General features: G+C 40.2%; 1 pseudogene; it reads right to left on the bottom strand.

The window, feature by feature from the left end:
* Positions 1 to 186: 186 nt before the first annotated feature.
* On the bottom strand, positions 187 to 20,860 carry LOC121949888 (annotated as a pseudogene).

The raw sequence follows: 20,860 nt of genomic DNA, 5'->3' as shown, positions 1-20,860 counted from the left end.
CAGCATGAGAGGATCTTTTACTTTGTAAAACTTCAGGGAGCTATTTATATTTATTAATTTTTTATTTAATTTTTCACTTGATTTTATTTTTTTTTTTTTTTTAATTAAAAAGTTGCTGGGAAATGTCTGATAAAGGCGTTTAAACAAAGTTTTGTGTCGGAGTTTGTTCATATTCCAAATTCTAAATATTGACAGAAGGAGTTTCATTTGAATTGTAAATGCATTTTGGTTCAAAATATCGGTCTCATTAATAATCAGTATCGATCCTGAAAGACCATTATCGGTCGACCCCTGCTACTAAATCGTCTTGTTTTTGGCCTGCAGGACGCAGAGCGAACTGGTTCGGACTCTGTTGTCACCTGCAGCTTATCGTAACTCACCACAGTTCAAATTCTCAAAATACACTGCCTCATCACGTGACCTCGACTTTTCGCTCTAACAAAGCGCAGAGAAAGTGCGGTGTAAAGACAGGACGCTGCGTTCAGGCAGGTGACATTCAGGCTCCTGCGCTACCTTGTTCCTAAAGTACGGAGATTCAGAGAAGCAAGCGGTCGAGCAGCGCCGCGCCGCCGACCACGCACTACGTTTATGGCTTCATGTGGATATGTTGTGTTAGAGCTGCAGTACGTTATGTTGCTCCTTATCAGCTGTGTGTGTCTCAGAGATGGACCTGTACAAGAGAAGATTACTCACTTGTTTTTTTCTTTCTTTAGATAAATCACCTCAATTTCCTCCAGTAAAAAATGATTTTGGAATTATTTGCCATCAAATGTCAAATTTATGTTCATGGAGGCTACTCTTATTAAAATGTGAGCCTAGACAGTATTTCATTTTTTCTGTCAGGAGTAAATGTGAGTAAAATGCTTTTGTACTGCTTCCACGTGTGTTGTATGCATGCTAATATATATTTATGTTGTCCACATATCCAAAACACGGTTCCTTTTGAGTCCAGTTGTCTTGGATGGATGTTTGAAGATTGTTCTTTTGATCTCCACCTGAAAGAGAAACCAGAGAGAAAGTAACTGGTGAACTCGGCTGTCAATCACTCACAGAGGGAAACGTTACATGAAACACTGCAGAGAGGATTCCTGCACGGGGTGGATTTATTTAATACTAATATTAATACTGCACCTGCACGTGTGACAAATTACTTCCACGAGCTGACTGCAACCGCTGACACAAGATGCATGCTACACTCTGAAAAATTTGCTTAGGCAGCATTTTTTAACGTGTTGGGGCTGTCAAATCATTATTTATTTTTATTTTTTATCGCAATCAATTGCAATTAATTGCATGTTTAAAATTCCATTATTTGGCATTTCAAAACAGTTTAGAGGGCCACACCGACTGACAGCATTTGCACTTTTCAGGGGCTCCAGTTGGGTTGCTTTCTGTCTTTCACACAGCTCCTCTATGTGTGAACTGTTGTTCACAACATGCCAACCTGAAGACGTCACTGAGACCAGAGTCTTCCACAACGTTGGCTGCTCTGCAGACAGTTTCCACCCGTTCAGCAGCGCTGTAGTTAACTTCTTTGATTTAGCTTCATCCACAGGTCTGTGGAGATTCACACACTCAAAAACAGAGCTTTGTGCAACGCAGCTGCTCGTTGACATCAGACTGATTAGCTGCACCTGTGCAGCTCAAAGGTGGCAGCATTTTCAGGACCGTTTAGGGACCCTGATATGAAGCAATATTAAAATACAACAGGCCAAAATGACACATTTTTACCGCACGCAAAAAACGGTGAGATTTTTGCCCAAAACTGCATTGGACTGGCATTAACGCCTCTGGAAACGTGGCTTGAAATAGTAAGAACGCAAACATAATATCAAAGTTAAGCATCTGCAAAAATCTGAGTGAAAATAAATGTTCCCAGCTATTAGAAAAAGCTCATTTTGAGAATTATAGCATTTCTCCAGACTGTGTGGCAGATCTCATCTTGATTGACACCTCCTTGGACCCCACCTTGGTCAACTGTGTCTTGTCTCCATGACGACAGACACGGAGTAAAGCATGGTGCAGCTCTATCTGTTCCAGCCCTCTGACTCTGGCTGCGTTTGTAAATCCAATCTGACGCTCTGCAAACGAGAGAGCTGCTGTTTGAAGCCACAGAGCGTTCTGCTTCTCCATGAATTACCGAACGCTGACGTTCCACATATTTTCTCCATTCGGTGCTCTGCTGCTCCTTCTCCCAAAACAGAGTGCTCTGGATAACCGAAAGGTATTTTCCAACAGCGCTCCAAATTTACAAACCGTCCAGTTTATGTCAGAGTGCGCTCTGGCTCTCAGAGTGACTGACGCACCCTATTAAAAAGAGCGTTGAAGGATTTCAGTTTGCCATATTAAATTAGTATCAACTGACACCTTAATTTGAATTTTAGATTGGCTTTATCCATATTGCGTGATATGGATCGGGATAACCGCGCCCAAATCCACCCAGCCTCGGGAAACTGTAAAAAACACTAAAATGAAAAACATTTAAAATTTTGTTTTGAGGCCAATTTCTGATATTATTTATGCTTTTTATCACACATGTGAGACCCTAAATCACATATTACGACAGTTTTTGGTGATTTGGGTTTCCAGAGGCTTTAAACTCATAAGAAGAGGCTGTATTAAAGATGTATTGTCTGTAGTGCACATCACGCACCACCAGAGGTCAGTGTGGCAGAGCAGGCAGCTGAGCTGGCAACATGGTGGCTGCGAGAGGTGCACCGATGATGACACGGGACTGTAAACAACCTCAAACAGAGCATTTAATGCGCATATCACGGAGGTGCACCGCTATCAAAAAACAGCTAAGATAAAAACATAAAAATAATGAATGCCTGAATTTTGATATATAGAATCTTGATATAATGTTTTTTATTTTCTTTCCCTATGTCATTTTTCTATGAATTTTCTTTGTCACTTCTTTAATTGTCGATTGTCAGTTGTTTTAGGACTCTGAGTGGTTCAGATGGTTAACCACAGCTGCCACCGGAGAGCTCGTCAGCCTACTGGTGCGGTTTCTTTTTTTCAAACATTTGACCTGATGAAGATCTAAGCGGGATCGAAACGTTGTCTTTAATAAACGTGTGCGGCGTGGAGCGGCCTGACAGTACTGTTACCAACCTGCTATCAGCCACAGAGAAACGCGTGGATAATCAGCGCGTCGATCCAACACATTTTCAAATCTGACTGTGAGTTCAGGGTTTACTTCAACCTCTTTGACGAGGTGATGTAAATGGTACCTGGTATCACTGCTGATGTCCCGCTGTCTCCTCTTGATTCCCCACCTCCATTCTCTCCTCATCCTGCTCGACGTCCTCCTCCATCCTCTCGTCCCCTCCTGCTTCCTCCCTGTCCTCCTCCTCGGCTCTCCTCTCTCCCTCCCTGGCTGCTGCGGTGAAGCTCTGTCGCCCTCGCTGTCGCTGGCTGCGCCGCATCTTGCGGGCGAGACCTTTCCTCCTCTGCCCCAGAGAGGAGGGCTGAATCGTGGGGGACGTGGACAAGTGGGGACACGAGGAGGAAGGGGACGTGGCCTTGGAGGGAGGATCTGCTGCGGACGGAGGATGGCTGGCTGACGTAGACGTTATGGCTGCAGAGAGCTGTGTGTGTGAGGCTGAGGAGGCACAGGGAGTCGGGGATGTGTGACTGTTGGACGTCCCCTCCAGGTCCTGATGAGAGGCGGTGGAGGACGCAAAGACTGTGGACGAATCAGGAGCCGTGGAGCAGCACGCTGCCTCACACTCAGTCTGAGCTTTGGGAGGAGAATCTGGGAAAACATGAGATAAAAGTAAGAACGTATTTGGTACAACTGGATGTGATGCGTATATACTTAAGTATTGATAAATCCTCCATGAAAATAAGAATCTTGATCTTGTGTTTCTTCGTACCGGGGCCACTGCTGGTTTGGGACGGCTCTGCCTCCTCTTGGATCGTTGGTACTGATGCTAGAAGACCTGACACACACAGACACACACACAGGAATAATTGCATAATTGAGATACAGTTGAATCCTTTAACTATAAATAAATAAACATGTTTATCATTGCTGTCGGGCAGAAACTTTGCATGTCGAAAATCGCAACTTTGATACTTGAATGTGTCGTTATATTAATCACAATGATCAGATGCACCACGGGGAGTAATTCCTGCCTGTGGCCATCAAACTCAGTGTGTCACACTTTGAGTCAACAGACTGGCACTTGGACTTAATACACACATCTACAATTAAAATTTGCCAATTTATTTATTATACTTTTAATGTGCAATAGGGTTTTTAAGGTGCTATAATTCTTTATATCACTGCAATGTTTCAACTACAGCAAGCCGCTGTGCAATTATTCAAATGTGCATTATTATTCCAACTCTTGGATGTAGATTATATTTAACATGTGACGCATATTGTGCGTATTCTTATTGTTATTCTTACTTATGTGTATCTCACTGCACACATATTTTTAGCTTACATACTAGTTTTATACAATGTCTTTTATGGCAGTAGCTACTTTATTTGTAACTGTAGTTCATTTAATAATTTTGTATTTTAGTAGCTTACTGCAGTTAAGAGGAGATTTCAAAACATTGAGATATATTGTGTATAACAATATAGCCTAAAAATATCGTGATATTATTTAAAGTCATATCGCCCAGCCCTAATTTCAATCATGGACTGTCTTGAGGGGAGCTGTAATAATATCTGTAAATACAGTTTGGTGAAGCAGAGGTCAGTGTCTTCAGTGGACGTACTGAGTCCTCTGTAGTGGGAGAGCTGCTGGTAAACTTGTTTCATTCTCTCGATGTTGAGCCTGCTGCCCTCTGCGTGGTTGATCATGGGTTTCGGATAATCCACTCCCACCACACAGTTGGCTGCTCTCTGGACCGACTCCGGGGCGTTCCACGGCTCATAGATGTAGCGGTTTGGGTAGTCCTTCAGGATGGGGATGTAACGCCTGCAGCAGATTTCAAAATAAAGTTCAGATCATTGGAACTTGAATCCTATTTGCTGCTAAAACACTTTACAGCTAACATGGAAGCACCCTTGAGTTTGCAGACATTAATATGGAAAATGATGCGGTATGACTGGAGGTGCTGTTGGGGCACCAGTCTCAGGTACCTGATGTAGTCTCCTGTCGGGTCAGTCCTCCTTCCAAAGCCGACAGGACAGTAGCAGTGGAAGAACTGCTGGAAGAAGGCACTGCAGGACAGCCACATCCAACTTCCAGCATTTACACTCCAGTCTGCATCCAGCAGCAGCTCCTCAAACACCTGCACCAACACACACACACACACAACATTTATATTTTACACCATCAACTAGTCCCACAGTGACCGACACAGACGACTTCATTCAAAGCGTTTCTGTCCCACCTTCATGCCGCTCTCCCAGCTGATCCACAGGTCTCCCCTGGTGAGGAAACACGCCACGGCGTGTCGGGCCAGGTGGTGGATCCAGCCCTCATGTCTCAGCTGGGTCATGATGGCGTCAATCCAGGGGAAACCAGTCCGACCCTCCGCCCACTTGGCCAGTGCCTCTGGGTTCTGGTCCCATGGGATCTGGAAACAAAAAGTTGACACGGAAAATCGTGATGTGATCACCAATATGCTCTTCATTCTCTCCACAGGAAGAGATGGATCCTTTTTAGGTTTCTCTGTGGACTTTGTGCATTATTATCCCTTAAAATGTTTACAAACCAGCCTGTACAGCAGGGACACTTAACTTGCTTTAATTAGGGGCCACTTTTGCAAAATGGCAAGAGGCCAGGGGCCAGTCACAGCTGCCCTGCACTTTTCTGGGATTTGAGGACCTGTATAGTATTATGGGAAGTTTCCAGGACTTTAGAATATGTCTGCAATTTTAGGATATTTGTAGGATTTTTAAGACATTTCTAAGGTTTTAGGGTGTTTCTAGGATTTGAGGACATTTATCATATTATGGGAAGTTTCTAGGATTTTGACATTTCCAGGACTTTAGGATGTTTCTAGGATTTTAGGACATTTGTTGGATATTAGGATGTTTGTAGGATTTTAGGATTTTTTGACATTTATTCATTCATTCATTGTCATTTTTGCCAGATTTTTAGACATCTCTAGGATTTTAATATTAGGCATCATTGAGTTCATACTGTTCTTCATCCACACAGCTTCCTGTCTCCTCTCAAGCTATTTTTGGAAGTTAAAACTTTTAACTTTAACACACAGTTTTAACACAGTTTGAGAACCATACTGTGCCAGATTCCCCAAAAATGGGAATGCAATTATTCCAGACCAAATGCCAAAGGAAGAGCAACAATATGTTAAAAACAGTGAGACGCAGCAACAGCTTCACCCAAAAAATAAATCAATCAATTCTCAGGTCTGTGTATTTTTTCAATTCTCTGCAATGGAAGAGCCACCTGCAGTATTTACACTCTGCTACAATGCCAGCAGCCGACGAGGCAGATAGTGTTCACTCTGTGATGAACTTTTGTAGTTTTTCTGGTCACCGACAGTTAAAAAATGTCCAGTTTTGGCTAAAACGCTGCTCTTGTCACTGTCATTCTGTAACCAGCTGTCCAATCACAGCGGAGGAGAGGCGGGACGAACACAGCCATAGAAAACAAAAGAAATGTGTCACTGTATTGAAGGCTACAGACAGTATCTCCCCCACAAAATCTCATGAACACATCAACAAGTACTTTGAATTTGAGGCAGATTAAGAGAGATTACTCATAAAATTTGAATTTAATTTATGTGTTATTACTTAAAGAGTGTATGTTGAGGTACATGTGATTTATTGTTTTGTTCACAGGTATTGGTGGTAAATTCTAAATTTCTGGTATAATCCAAATACTAACACACGTATTACAATACAGGCCACTACAGTCCTTTGCATGTTTATACACAGTTTACCTCTACATGTATTGTAGTAAAACACATATCCTTGAATATGTAAATTGCTCAGTTAGTTGTTTCTCACATTTTTAGTTAGTCAGTTAACAGATGCAGCACAGTGTTTGACAAGTTGTTGCCCTTTATATAAAAAATTTTAACATCTGACTCACAAACACCCTTATATAAGACAGCTGTTGGCATCACACCCACAGACCAGAGTGTTGACAACTTTAAGACCAAAATAATGCTTGTTTATAAGTTTCCTCCTAGTTTAACCCTGAAAGACTGTTTGGCGCATTTTTCATGCTTTTCATATTTTGATAATTTTGGCTGTGTTCATGCATATGAGATACATTTTGGAAAGATATTGTATTTTTGTTTAATCTTTGAATTTCCAGCTCAGCTCCTACAATAAGTCTAAATACACTGTGGAAACAAAATTTTTTACATTCATTCTGTTAAGTGCAAATAATGCGCCACTGAAATCCATTCAAACTGCAATTTTTGATCCCAGTCGTCAAAGCACAAAAACTGTATTATTTCTGAGCTTTTGCCTTAGAATTTGTAATTTTTACTATTTTCCACCTGATGACGTTATTTTTTAACCATATTTGTCATACGCTATTTCCATGGGGAGTGCACTGTCATAATTAATGTTGCTGCAAATCATTAACATATCTCAGGCAGTGATAATCAAAAAAAATCCAATTAGCATGTAGTATACTGAAATTATTCATTTTTTTGTTTTTTTTTTTTCCCCATCAAAAAACATAGCAGCATCATGACAATAACTTGGCATCTAGAGGGTTAAAATTCTGATAATGAATGAATATTTGATCATTATAATTAGGACTGATGTTGGTAAAAAAAAAAATCAACTCATAAAAGTAGAAAATAATATTAATGCATAATATTTTTTAAAGCTCGATATTGAAAAGCACAGTTTGCACGCAGAGCGATGCGAGTGTGTGTAATATCAAAGGGTTAATTCGAGTGGTGCAAGGGCACACCTGGACACAGATGGGGTTTCCCTCCATGCGGTCAAAGTTCGGGTTGTTGGTGGCAGCTGTGTAGAAGAACTCCCTCCATAACAGCTGGCCGAACAGCGACAGAGGAGGACTGCAACGCTTACGGAGCTGCCGGAGAGACAGAAAGAAGATCAGAGGGGACAGAAGAAGACGTTAATCAGAAAGATCTGATTCAAAATGTGATCCGCAGGTCTTTCTAAACAATAACAACTGCACTAACATGTCATTTACAGTTATCTTTTATTTGGCGGCTGATCTCGTCCTCTGAATATAATTGCTGTCCCATTTTGCAGACATTTACGTCCACTGTTCTTTTTGTCCAAGTTAGCCGCTAACTGCTGCTAGCTGCTTTAAGTCTCCTGCAGTGCGTCGCACAAGTAACACACCAAAACGTCGTTTCAGCGCTGTTACTACCTCTGTTCCTGGCTCAAAACAGCGAGGTGACATAATCGCGCATTATTCCCGCCTTGAACAGGCGGTATAAAAACAGCTAATGGCACCGTTTTCCCCACAGCAACAGCAGCAAACAGGCTGATGTTAGCGATGACGCTCAGCGATCATTTACCAGAAACTTTCAGCTCCCTATTGATCTCCCTCCACAGGCACCCCATTATTTGTATTCTGCAGTAAAATAAGGAGTTATTGTATGAATAATTTTTCATTTTAGCTTCCAAAGAAAAGTGTCAGGAATAAATAGAAACACATCATCTGACAGAAGTTCAGCTAAAAATGTCCTGTTGCTTCGCTCGCAGCAGATTAGGACGCCTCTCTCGACAGATTTAAATCTAAAATGTTGCCACATGGGCCCAGTTTTAGTTTTCTTGAGCAACTAGCTCTGCCATGTTGTTATTGTTGTACGAGTGTACTCATTAAGATAAACATCTTGCTTGTGAGGGGGGTCTTATTATACATACAAACCCCCCAAAACACAGTCAGCAAACTGAACGGGCATCACTTGTCCCCCCTCCACTGAAGGTTATCTCAGACACTCGCCGCTCCGTTAGTCAATTATAACCACAATATTATGTTAAAATGGCTCATTACTAATGCAATACCAGTTAGATTTAGCGCCGTGACACCGTCAGCACGGGCTGCTGATGCAGGCTTCCTTTTAATTTGACAGGACATGATATTTTATTTATTCATCTATTTATTTTATTATTATTTTTTGCCAATGTATTTATCATTATTATTATTACTACTACTATTTTTTATTTCTTTATTTTACTTTTATTTATTTTTTATTTATTTTATTTTTATTTTATATTTTTATTTATTATTATTATAATTATTATTATTATTATTACTATTATTATTGGGGTTTGTGTTTTTTTTTTCTCTCTCTCTCTTTTTTTTTTTGCTCGTAATACCAGAAACTATCTTCATGTAATGAAACATGTACTTTGGACTATTGTGCATCTTGTTGCAAAGGTGTCATATAATCCCATGCGGGATGGGTCACTAGGTGGCATGACACTAAAATAAAAACATTCATTCACAAAAACAAATGCAGGTTATAAATAAAACGGTTTTAAGCTCGTTCACCAGACCAGAAAACGGAAATCGACCTGACTCTCGTGTGTGTAACCCGAAGTAATCTCTCTGGTAGAGTGACGGGGATCCACGGTACCTTCATGTAGAGCTCTCGGAGGTTGTAGTACAACACCCTGCAGGAGAGGCAGCCAAAGCGCAGGTAGGGCTGAGGCCAGTGGGACTGGCGTACAGGGAGCACGTGTTGACACGAGGGTGCTCAAAGTTGGCCACCCACACCTGCGCAGACAAAACACAACCAGTTCATGCTGTGATTAAAAAATGTAATCCTTTTTCCACTTATAATCAGGGTTCACACATCTTTACCAATAAATTGATTTTAAGGCAAATTTTAAAGATTGTCTCTGAAACAACAGTCAATACTCAATTTTTAGTTATTTTTATTACCATAAAACATTTAGAAACTGTAAAAACAGAGATTATGATTGGATCTTCAAATTTCCAACAGTTTCTAAACACATCATTTGTTATTATACAGGTTTGTAAAAAATACAATTCAAAACTTTCAAAGCATATCTAAGTTTTTTTAATATTTTCCAGACCTGGAAATTGCTTCTTTTTTTCTTGAACTAATATTTATGTATTTTTTTTCATGACTGTACAAACCCTGTATAATGCCCGCTGTCTCAGACTTAATGCTGTAGAAATGTTAATTATCCTTAATTTACTGTGTTCTACTTGGGGGAAGGTAATCAAGGTCAAGGTTTTCTTTTTGTTCGCAAATCGACTTTTTTATTTTCACAAGCTTGCCAACAAACTCAAACAGAAGGTCACAGTGTTGAAGAGGCATGTGACCGGTTGCCACAGTAACTTAAAAAACAACAAAAAACCAAAGCTTTAAGTGGTTTACCTTTTTGTCCAGATGTTTGTTGAGGCGGTCCAAGGCCTCTGACTCTCCTCCATGCCACACAGCTGGGAGGTAAACCTTCTGTCTTGAAACCTGAACACATATTAACACAGAGAAAAGGTCAAATATAGAGCAGCTTTTATGCAGTGAACCAAACTTTTGCAAAGTGCAAAACTGTTTACTACTGCATGGAAGAAATATTATGCTAAACTCCACTTAGAAATGTGGTGTTTTATTATGACTATTAACTGAGGTACTAAAAGTAATTAATAAATCTAATCACATCTGTCTTTTAGTTTTCCCTCTACAGATGTATTAAAAACAATCATGTGTACCCAGTTCTTCCAGTGAAGGTATACTGTATAGCTGGTCGTGGTTGTCGGCTATTTAGTGCGACATTTGTCCATCTGCTGCTTGGTGATGGTTGGCAGAGGTCTCCGGGGCAACTCCAGTCTGCTCACAATGGTCTGAAAGCGCTTAAAGGTCAGAGGAGGACTGTTGTTGTTCACCTCTATTATCCTGTAAGCGATACAGAAAAGACAGAAAAGTTAAGTAATAACCCAGCAGAATTTAACCGGTCGTGTCATAAGCAGTGTCAAATATCCAAAACAAAACACACAAGAATAATACATCTTATTAATATAAGCAGATATACCACCATGCAGTGGTGTGCCTCAGCATCAGTCAAGTTCACTGACAGTTTGCATCCACATCTGTGAAAACATGGATGCTTCAACACAGACGGTCTTTAGAATCAGCAGTTTCAAGGTGACTTTTGAGTTTTTTTCGAGTTATAACCAAAAATATTGTATGAGGTCACCGTGACCTTGACCTTCGACCACCAGATTCGAATCAGTTCATTCTTGATTCCAAGTGGACGTTTGTGCCAAACTTGAGGATACTTCCTTAAGGTCATCTTCATGAAAATGATATGGATGCAAGGTCACAATGACCTTGATCTTTGGCCACTAAATTCTAATCAGCTCATCGTTGAGTCCAAGTGAATATTTGAGTCAAATTTGCATAAATTCCCTAAAGGATTTACTGAGATATCAAGTTCACAAGAATGGGACAGACAATGTCACAGTGACCTTCAGCTTTGACCTATGACCACCAAAATCTTATCAGTTTATCCTTGAGTCCAAGTGGACGTTTGTGCTAAATTTGAAGCAATTCTCTTGAAGTGTTCCTGAGATATTGTGCTCACAAGAATGTGGCTGGACGTGCAGGTTACCCAGAGTAATACTACATTCAGCCCAAATCACACGTCCTTTACATCCGTGATTCCCACCAGAGGTACTTGTACTTAAAGCGTCTTTGAGTATTGTGAAAGGTGCTCTATAAATAAAATGTATTATTATTTATTATTATTATCAAATACTGTATGTAAGTGGCTATCAGCAGCATTACGACAAATCACAAAATGGCAACATAAATCTAAAAAGCCTTTTTGCACTGCACATTACTGAAGTGATGGACAGTATAGCAAAGTGTGGTTAAGAGCAGCATTACGGGATTATGACAATTAAAAAGGGCTCCATTAACTGCCTTTTTGAGCTGCAGAAACACATGCAAAAATGATAGGAAACCAATTTCACCACATCATCACTGAACTATACCTCCAAAGGTCATTGGAAAACTGGCCCGATGCTATATTTCACCCTGAGTGGCTCCTCTGCAGGTTGTTTCGGCAACAGAGTGAAGCTCTGTATTTATAGTTTCGATCTTATACAACTTGTCTGTGAGGCCGCTCTGGATCTTTGGTTGGTGGAGTTGCAGCATGGATTGGCTTCCTATTGGTCAGTTCACTGTGACTACTGTGAATGAGCGCAGTAAGCTGGGCGCATGTCCACAGTCAATATAAACCCTGCAGCTGAGCGTGCACACACACATGCACGCACACACACACACACACACACACACACACACACACACACACACACACACACACAGAGCTAAGCTCCCTGTTGCCTCATCCTCTCATACAGTATTCTTACACACGCCGGCCAGTAATATTCCAATTCATTATGTAATACACGGCTGTAATACTGTGTCGGTCTGAACGCTCTCCATGCAGAAGGCGAGACACTGACTCTTGTATGTGGGGAAAGTCCTTCCCGCCTCCACCTGATCCCAGCACATGGGCTGGGGTGTGACCTGCAGCACAGTGACATGACCACTAGAGGGCGAGGGATTCACAATTTTCAGATTTTGTTGAGCATCTTTTTGGATGTTGGTAATTATCTAAAATGACAAAAAACTCTCAAACAGCTGATATTGTTCAACTGTTGAAACATGAGAGTCCATCCTCTTACTTACTGAGCAGCAGCTGAAGCGTGTGCACCGCTGAAATAAAGTCTGCAGCACTTAATTAAACTCCACATTTAGAGAGCATTTATCATTCTTTTGTGTTAAGCAACCTTTGGCTTTGTAAACGACCATGTTCCATATTATTTCTAACCTCAACAGTTTTTAAGATTAATGCCATATTTTTTTGATGTTTTGTCACATTCAGCCCAAATCACATTTTTTTCCCAACTAGGGGTACTTGTACTGTACCTTAGAGGGTATTTCAGTGTTTCTCACACATTTATTTATTTGTGGCAGCCTGCCACTATTAAAATATCTGCCGCCACAAATAGAGTTTCTATTTTTGGAGCTGGACTCTTAATTAGGAGAGCTGTTGGAATATAAACACCATTTCGTTATTTATAGCATTACACTCTCGGAGTGCAGCGTGCACTCAGGGCACAGATGGAGCAGCAGAACTTTAGGCAAATTAAAAGAGAAATTTAATGATTCATTCTGCTGGGTCTAAAAGTTTAAGTTTCAATTATCCCGCTGATGTTTCAAAGGGTTAAAAGAACAGAAATTTTGTCATAATTAACGTTGGAATTACTGAGTCAAAAAATGTGTTTTGTGGGTTCACAGCGACCATCTGAGCACCAAAATGCTGTAATAATCTGGGATATTTTGGCTTCATTTTTGCACAGTGGGAGGAAGTGGAGACTCATTATTCATCTTTACATACAGTTGTTGGTGTTGACAAACCGAAGTTGAACAGAAGTTGAGTATGTGTGTAACGAACCTATCCAGGTTGTAGAGGGTGTGCGAGTTTCTGACAACAGTCTCCACTCCAAACTCTTGCGCCATCTTGATGATGGCCCCATCCCTCTCCTTCCCATAAGGCTCTGGGTCATATTCAAATGTCAGCCTGGTCACTTTCCATTCCTGCAGCGAGACAGGGAAAGAAAAGCACCGTTTAAGAGAGAAATTAAGACAGACAGACAAACAAATATATCAGCAAGGCAGTGAGACGAGCAGACAGAGCAGCAGGGCTGAGTGTTACTACTGTAGTCAACTGTCACCGCTGTACTCAACTCACGCCCCACGCGCCAAATCTGGTCCCCCAACCATTTTCCTATTCACTATAAAAATAAAGTGATTTACACTGGAAATTGTTTTTCTAGTTTTAGTATTCAGAAGTTGCCCGAGTGCATAAAACCGCATCAAGACAGAGCTTGTTAATTTTTAAAAAAGTGCCAAAGGAAGATCCCCCACAACCCCTGACAGAGGTCCTAGCTAAGCCGCTAATGTCCTAAAATCCTAAAAATGGCATGTATGGGACTGCTTCAGTCGCCTCCTGTTATTTTGCAAAAGTGGCCCGCAAGCAAAGCATGTTGAGTACCCCTGTAGTAATGGGTTAAAACCAAACATCAAACAACATTGATCAGTGTTTCCCATTAATAACAAAGACAACGGCGGGCCGCCATAATCTAATTTGTCCTGCCATAGTCTCAGTGGAGCTGAACGGTTAATTAAGAGCCGTATTAAAACACTGTTGGGTTATTTATAGCGCAGTAGAGGCAGAGACGCGCAGCAGAACATCAGGCACATTTAAGGTGGAACTAAACCGTTAATTCTGCTGGGCCTAAAACGCTTTCACTTACAAAAATCTGCTAATACCTCCTCTCATCTATCCATCTGATCAGCTGTGAACACATCAACAGATCAATAATCAACCTTATCTAATTAGCCAAGATGTTCTGACATCTTTTAGTCTAAGTACAGTAAACGTGAAGTCATATTATTGCACTAAGAGCACGACACCCCCCACACTGAAAATGAGTATGTGGCAAATAAACCTTTGAATCTTCAATATGGATTCACTGATTCTTCATGGGATATTTTGGTCCCCAGATTTTGCTGCAGAGTGAGTGCTCTTGACTTTCACGATACTCTATGATACATGGCGCTGCGTAAACTCAGCAGCACAGAAGAAGAGACACTCTGCACTGTAAGGCTCTGTGATAACATTATCTTCTCTCTTCTGCTTAGAAGTGATGAATTATAGCTCACAGCAACTTAAGACGATACAGTCTCCGACTTTTGTTTGATAAGTAGTGTCAGCAAAAAAAAAAGTTATTTGCAATCCTTCATTAGCTTGTTTACCATACTACATGAATGCCTGTTGTTGCACTCAATGTTCCACTGAAAACGTTTCACACAGTAAAACTTAATATGGAAAAACAAAATGAGTCTGTCTGAGGTGACTGGCAGAAGTCTGAGTCGGCCACAGCCTTAACAGTTTGTAAAATTAAGAAGCTTAAACAGTTAATCAGTACAATAATCTGTGTCCAGTGTTCTGTGGTGGTCTGTAAAATTTTGTGTTTGAAGTTGCACTGAAAGATGTAAAATTCGCTGCTCTGCGCTGCAGGAATGAGCGCCACTCGGGCTGAGCTCACGTTTGCATTCCAGTGCTGCTCACTAAACACCAAAATGACGTAGTCATTGGACAGGTTGATAAACGTTATGTAAAATGTGCCTTGTGCTGCTGACAGCTCTCCCTGTCACTTCCGCAGAGGCAGTCTCATGATAAACACAGAGAGACACAGAGAGGGGCTGAGAGGATCAATACACTGGGCTTGGCTGTACAATTAAATGAGTCAAATTTGCAGTTAAGTTGTGGTGACTGGGCAAAACTACAAAGCCACGCAGAATTCACTTTGGCTGGCTGAATTTGCATGAATTGTTGCGATTGTGACATCGTGAATTCCTGGAGAGACTGGCATATACTGTAAAAGCAGCAGTGTGTTATATAATGGTAGTTATATGGAGATGGTTAGTGCCTGAATTGCCCCTCCCAGCTCGGAGCTAAATCCCCACAGAGATCTCCTCATAAATGTTAACACTGTCTTTGTACCTCAGCCATTTAATCCTTTAAAGCAGCTACACTGGATGTTTTTATCACAAGAAAGTATCAAATGACAATGCAAAAGAAATGTGATAATGCAACAGGGGTTGCTCATTGTGATGCTGTCAGACAGCGCTGCATTTAGCAGCTTAAGGGAGAGATACTTCCTTCAGGGGTTAATAGTGTCCAATAACAGAGCTAAAGCAAGAGTTAATGTTGGACTTAGATCCGCAGGGCGACCAGAAGCCCTTTAAATGAATGATTATGTTTCTCTGTGACAGCTGAATGTGGAAAGAAGCAACTATTTGTTAATAAGTTCACCATATCAGCTTAAAAGATGATGTCAATGTTGTGTTCACAAGTTGTTTCTAATGTCCCAAGTGGCAAAAAAATCTGTTATTGCAGATTTAATAAATGTTTGATGACCTTAATTCAAAATCCACTGTTGATGGAATTCACCCTACATAAGTTTATAGGTGAATAATGTACAAACATATTTCAGAACTAACATTGTTGTCTATGACAGGCAAGACTTTAAGACAAGTATTTAAGATAAGAGGACGGGCGCTGGGTGGGAACACTGACCTTAAAAAGCCTCGGGAAAACATCAGTAGGCTGCCCTCTGACCACAAACAATCTGGAGTTGAGCTTCTTCAGACTGCTGTCCAGGTCCTCCAGAGACTCCAGCAGAAACCTGCAAGAACACACATAAAGGAAATGTAATTAGGAAGAAATAAAACTCACCTTAGGGTGGCGGGAAGCTGCCACGGCACTGATTATTTCTCAGCACACCATTTAAAATCCCGTAATTTCTTTATCAAATGACGACCCCACACACACACAGGATGATTATTTTTTGAGACGGAGTCACAGAGTCGGGAATTGGGTGAAAATGCTGATGCCATAGCCAATCACTTACTGATCAGAGGCAATGTGCAAGGTTTGATGGTTCACCCAAACTGATAAAGTGTTGCGCATATTGTGTGCAGCTTCTTATCAGCTCACTGTGGCCGTTTCTTTCTTCATCATTCCCCCCTGAGACTTTTAAAATTGATCTGCTGAGCAACAAAATACCCATAAAATGTCAATGTTTCTACATAGATGTATTTCTATGCACTAAGGACTTCAGACTTTGTGTCATCAGTGATTGTCATCTTGTCACAAGCTTTCAACCTGGACCCCACTTTCCCATGTTTAATGTTGAGGTAACTCATGGGAACAACAGATTTGGTGATGGGTCCTGAAGTGTGCCCGAAGCCGACCACCAACAGTTTCAGTGTCAGAGGAGAGCGGCACCTTTCGCTTCACAGCTTCACTGTCAGGTAAGGGAAAGGCCAGAATCCCGACAAATTTCGTTGTGCGCCTGAAATGAGTGTTGACATCATGGAAAACGTTAAAATTCACCTGCTCTGTACTGCAGGAGAGAGCTCGCTCAGGGTGCGCTGGGGGTGCTCACACTCGACTCGATCAATAATTGGTAAAATGATCATTCATGTCACTGTGTGTGTTAGGATCATGATAAGAGAGGGGCGCGGGGGGGGGGGGGGGGCTGAGCAGACCAAATTAAACTCCTGAGGTGTTGGGTTCAATGACCTTTCTATGCACCGTTGTATACGTACAGAAGCAGGGCAAAAACCTACTAACTCCAACAAATCGAAGATTTAAGATGTATTTACTTATTTTTTTCTCACAAGCACTGACATGACATTTGTCCTCTGCAAAAAACCCCCACAAATAATAACACATCCCTAATTTGAAAAATATTTGAATATCTGAATATTTGGGCCCAGTCCTAGTAAGCTATTGGTTGAGATTAGCAGAAAAAGGAAGAAAAAAAACAAAAAAACAGTGATAATGGTAAAGAGCTCAGCCCTGAAGTGTGGTGACAATACTGTGTTAATGCATGAAACATCCCAGCATGAGCAGGACGGTCACAAAATCCCTCAAATCCAGTTTAACTTTGCAGGTAAAATTTGCAATGTCTGCAAGCATCCATCCTATAATAGAGACCTTCAGTTAAATTACATTTATTGATCCTATTGGGGGAAATTTGTATTCTGCCTTTGACCTCTCCGAGGTGTTAAAGAGCAGCGAGCAGCTACAACCTCCAGCAAGACTCTGAATGCCAGATAGCTTCAGGGACATGTTACAGCAAACTGGGAAACATCATATCATAATACAAAGTATGTCAATATTTTCAAGACTAGGATGAAATTTTCAAACTAAATTTTGACTAACCTGCCTTTAAACAGTTGCTAGATTTCAAACAACCATGCACATTTTCTTTAATCAAACATAATTCAGAAAAATCACCACATGACTTTGATGTTTAAAACATGAAGCATACTTCATGTTCACTCCTGCCAAACATCGGTCGTGTTGTTCTAACATTGTCAAAACACAAATTTATCTGAGCAATTAATCGAACAGTGACACTTTAACAGACTTAATTTAAGTCTTGCTGATATGTTGGAATCATTTATTCCTTTATACAGGCTGACACCGATCTCTAATTAGAGCTAAAAAGCCACATTGGCAAATATCAGCTTATTGCAGGTATACATCTGTCATATACGCTGGCCAATAAGTAATGAGAAATTAAAGAACATAGATGAAACTGGTTGGGATAAAATGAGATATAAATTAACTTCATTAGTAGTTCTGTTAGATGTAATTAGTCTATTTGTATGTCAAAACAGTTCTGCAGTGCAAGATCTGACTGAACTGTGCCGCGTTTCAGTCCAAATAAGGCCGGATAACATCATTTGTACAGTGATGAGAAATGAGAGTCGCTCCTGTTCAGGAGCATCATGATTCCACACAACGTTCAAGCAACATTTACAAAAAGCCCTTCATTCCCACATAAACATCTTAAATAAATGGTAATGATCCACACATCAAGTGACCAGGTTGATATCAAGCTTTGCAGACTCTAATATATTGTAACTACTATTCTGTCTGAATTCTTTTTATTAGGTATTCATTGTTTTTTATGAACAAATGCTGTATGTTTATTGTCCAGGTTTGTTTATATGTTGTATGTTGAGCCGAAATTAAGACTTCTGAATCTGAATCTGAACACACGACAAAGAAAAGTAAGATATGTCTGTGCATGTCACAGCCTAAAAAAGAAAACCAACAAAACAACACAAAACAGCTGGAGTTCATCTCCGTCACAGCTCACACTAACTTTTCATTTATTACTCTTACTTTACTTGCTTTATTACTGATTTTGTATTAATATATTCTTGTTAATTGTTTCTTTGTTGATATGTATCTATGAGATATCTATATGAACGGAGAGCAAGATCCATATATATAGATATAGATACATAGAGAGACAGATGGAACTGAAATTTACTATGTTTATGTAATTAATTAATGTAACATGTAAAAATATGATTTTTCATCATTTGAATTTGAAGGGTGGCACAGACAAAAAACCGTGTCTTTACTTTGTCATATGACTGATTTTTGCACTGAGAATATTTACCTCAGGCAAGAAATGTTTTTCCTTTATCTAAACAAATTCTTTAAACGTTCAACATTAATTTTAATTCACACTGGGGTTTCAGACTGTGAAATTTACTTGCAGTTTAACGCCAGGGTTCACAGTTTGGTAGGAGTGGAGTATGAAAGCACACAGTTAAATTGAACTTCACTGAGAATGTCCCCTGTCCATCTTGCTGTCTGCTTCCCATTAAATTGATTTAACTACCGCAATATTTACTTAAAATCAAAGTTGATAAAGATGGGAATCCTGTGTTTTAGCTGAACAGATTCTCCTACAGGACGACTTCAACCAAATCACACATTTTCTCTCAAACCACTAACAAACAATGCATACACATTTAGCCTGATGTGCCTGCATTTTAAGATATTCACCTCTGAAGGTTGTACCATTAATACAAATGGCATGTATACATATACATTATATATATATATATATATATATTAAACAGGCTTGTTCATCAATAAAGTTAAATTGGAGGATCCCCCCCATCCCCCGAAAGAGGTCCTAGCTAAGCCCCTAATGCCCTAAAATCCTAAAAGTATTTAGGATTTTTAGGATTTTTAAAGTCCTAAAAACATTCTAATGACTTTGCAAAAATCCAAGAAATATCCTTAAATCCAAGAAATGTGCATAAAGGCAATAAATGTTCTAAAATCCTTGAAAACATCCTATAGTCCTGAAATATACTCTAATCTTTAAACGTGCTTATATTCTACAAACATGCTAAAATCCTTGACATGTCCTAAAATCCTAAAAAACAAGTGGCCCCTGGCCCCTGGCCTCCTGTCACTCTGCAAAAGTGGTCCCCAAGCAAAGCAAGTTTAGTATCTCTGGCATACAGTATATCATCCATGTTGGTAAATTAATTCTGTTTCATGCTATGTGTGCCTTAAGTATCTGAACATAAACTAGCACAGTAAAGTATTAATGTTAGCCTGATTGAATTCTTTTCAAAAATATGCATTCGCCAAATCTGATCCATGTTGCTTTGTGGCACAGGTAAACACAACAAAGCACTCGACATACTTTATGTATTGCAAGCCACTAACTACTGCGCCACTCGACTGGTACATAATTCAAAAACAATGATATTACAAATAAAATGTCTTTATCGAGCTATTATATGCGTGTTTTTACACGACCATCATCCAGATTCTCCCACCAAACTTTGGTGAGATATATTGGGCGATGGTCAACATAACGTGAGTGTTCCTGTTTATGTAAGTTAGCTAACTTAGCTAAAGATTTTTTTTAAATCAGATGTAAAAGTTGCTTATCAGATCATGTCTAATAACCCGAACACACCAGAGACTGATTATATGTATAACTATAGGGATACTTTGCCATGTAGCGTGATTAATATCAGGATATTATTAAATTATTCAATTTCTCTATGGGGTTTGGCATAGCATTCTCTCCATTTAAAGCTGGCGTTAGCTTACTGACGTGGAGTGGAGGCCCCAGCCTGAACTCCAAGCGCACATTTATAAGGCAAGAAACCGCACAAATGGCGACCTGGTAAATTGTTTAGCTAATACTTCATGTACAGTCAATGCTTAATATACTGTAAACCAGCCACATATAAAGTTAAAACACTAACCTCCATCGGTTGATTCCCACGTTAGCGGCGCCAGCGAACCACGGGTCCAGGATATAAACACAGCGCACCGTGTCCGCTCCATTCAGGGCCTCCTGCAACACCGGATTATCGTTGCAACCGCAGACCTTTGCGAAACCAGTGCACCGAATTCACCACCATGCTTACTTCTTATTCCATCATTAGATTAAAATCCACAAGTATGAGTCGAAATGAAGCCGAAAATGCGCCGGTTTTGAGGCTAAAACAGTGCCCGTTTTGTAGAAAC

The sequence above is a fragment of the Plectropomus leopardus genome, chromosome 11 (assembly GCF_008729295.1).
Source record: "Plectropomus leopardus isolate mb chromosome 11, YSFRI_Pleo_2.0, whole genome shotgun sequence".
In the NCBI taxonomy this organism is placed as follows: Eukaryota; Metazoa; Chordata; class Actinopteri; order Perciformes; family Serranidae; genus Plectropomus; species Plectropomus leopardus.
This window is presented reverse-complemented; position numbering and strand designations above follow the sequence as displayed.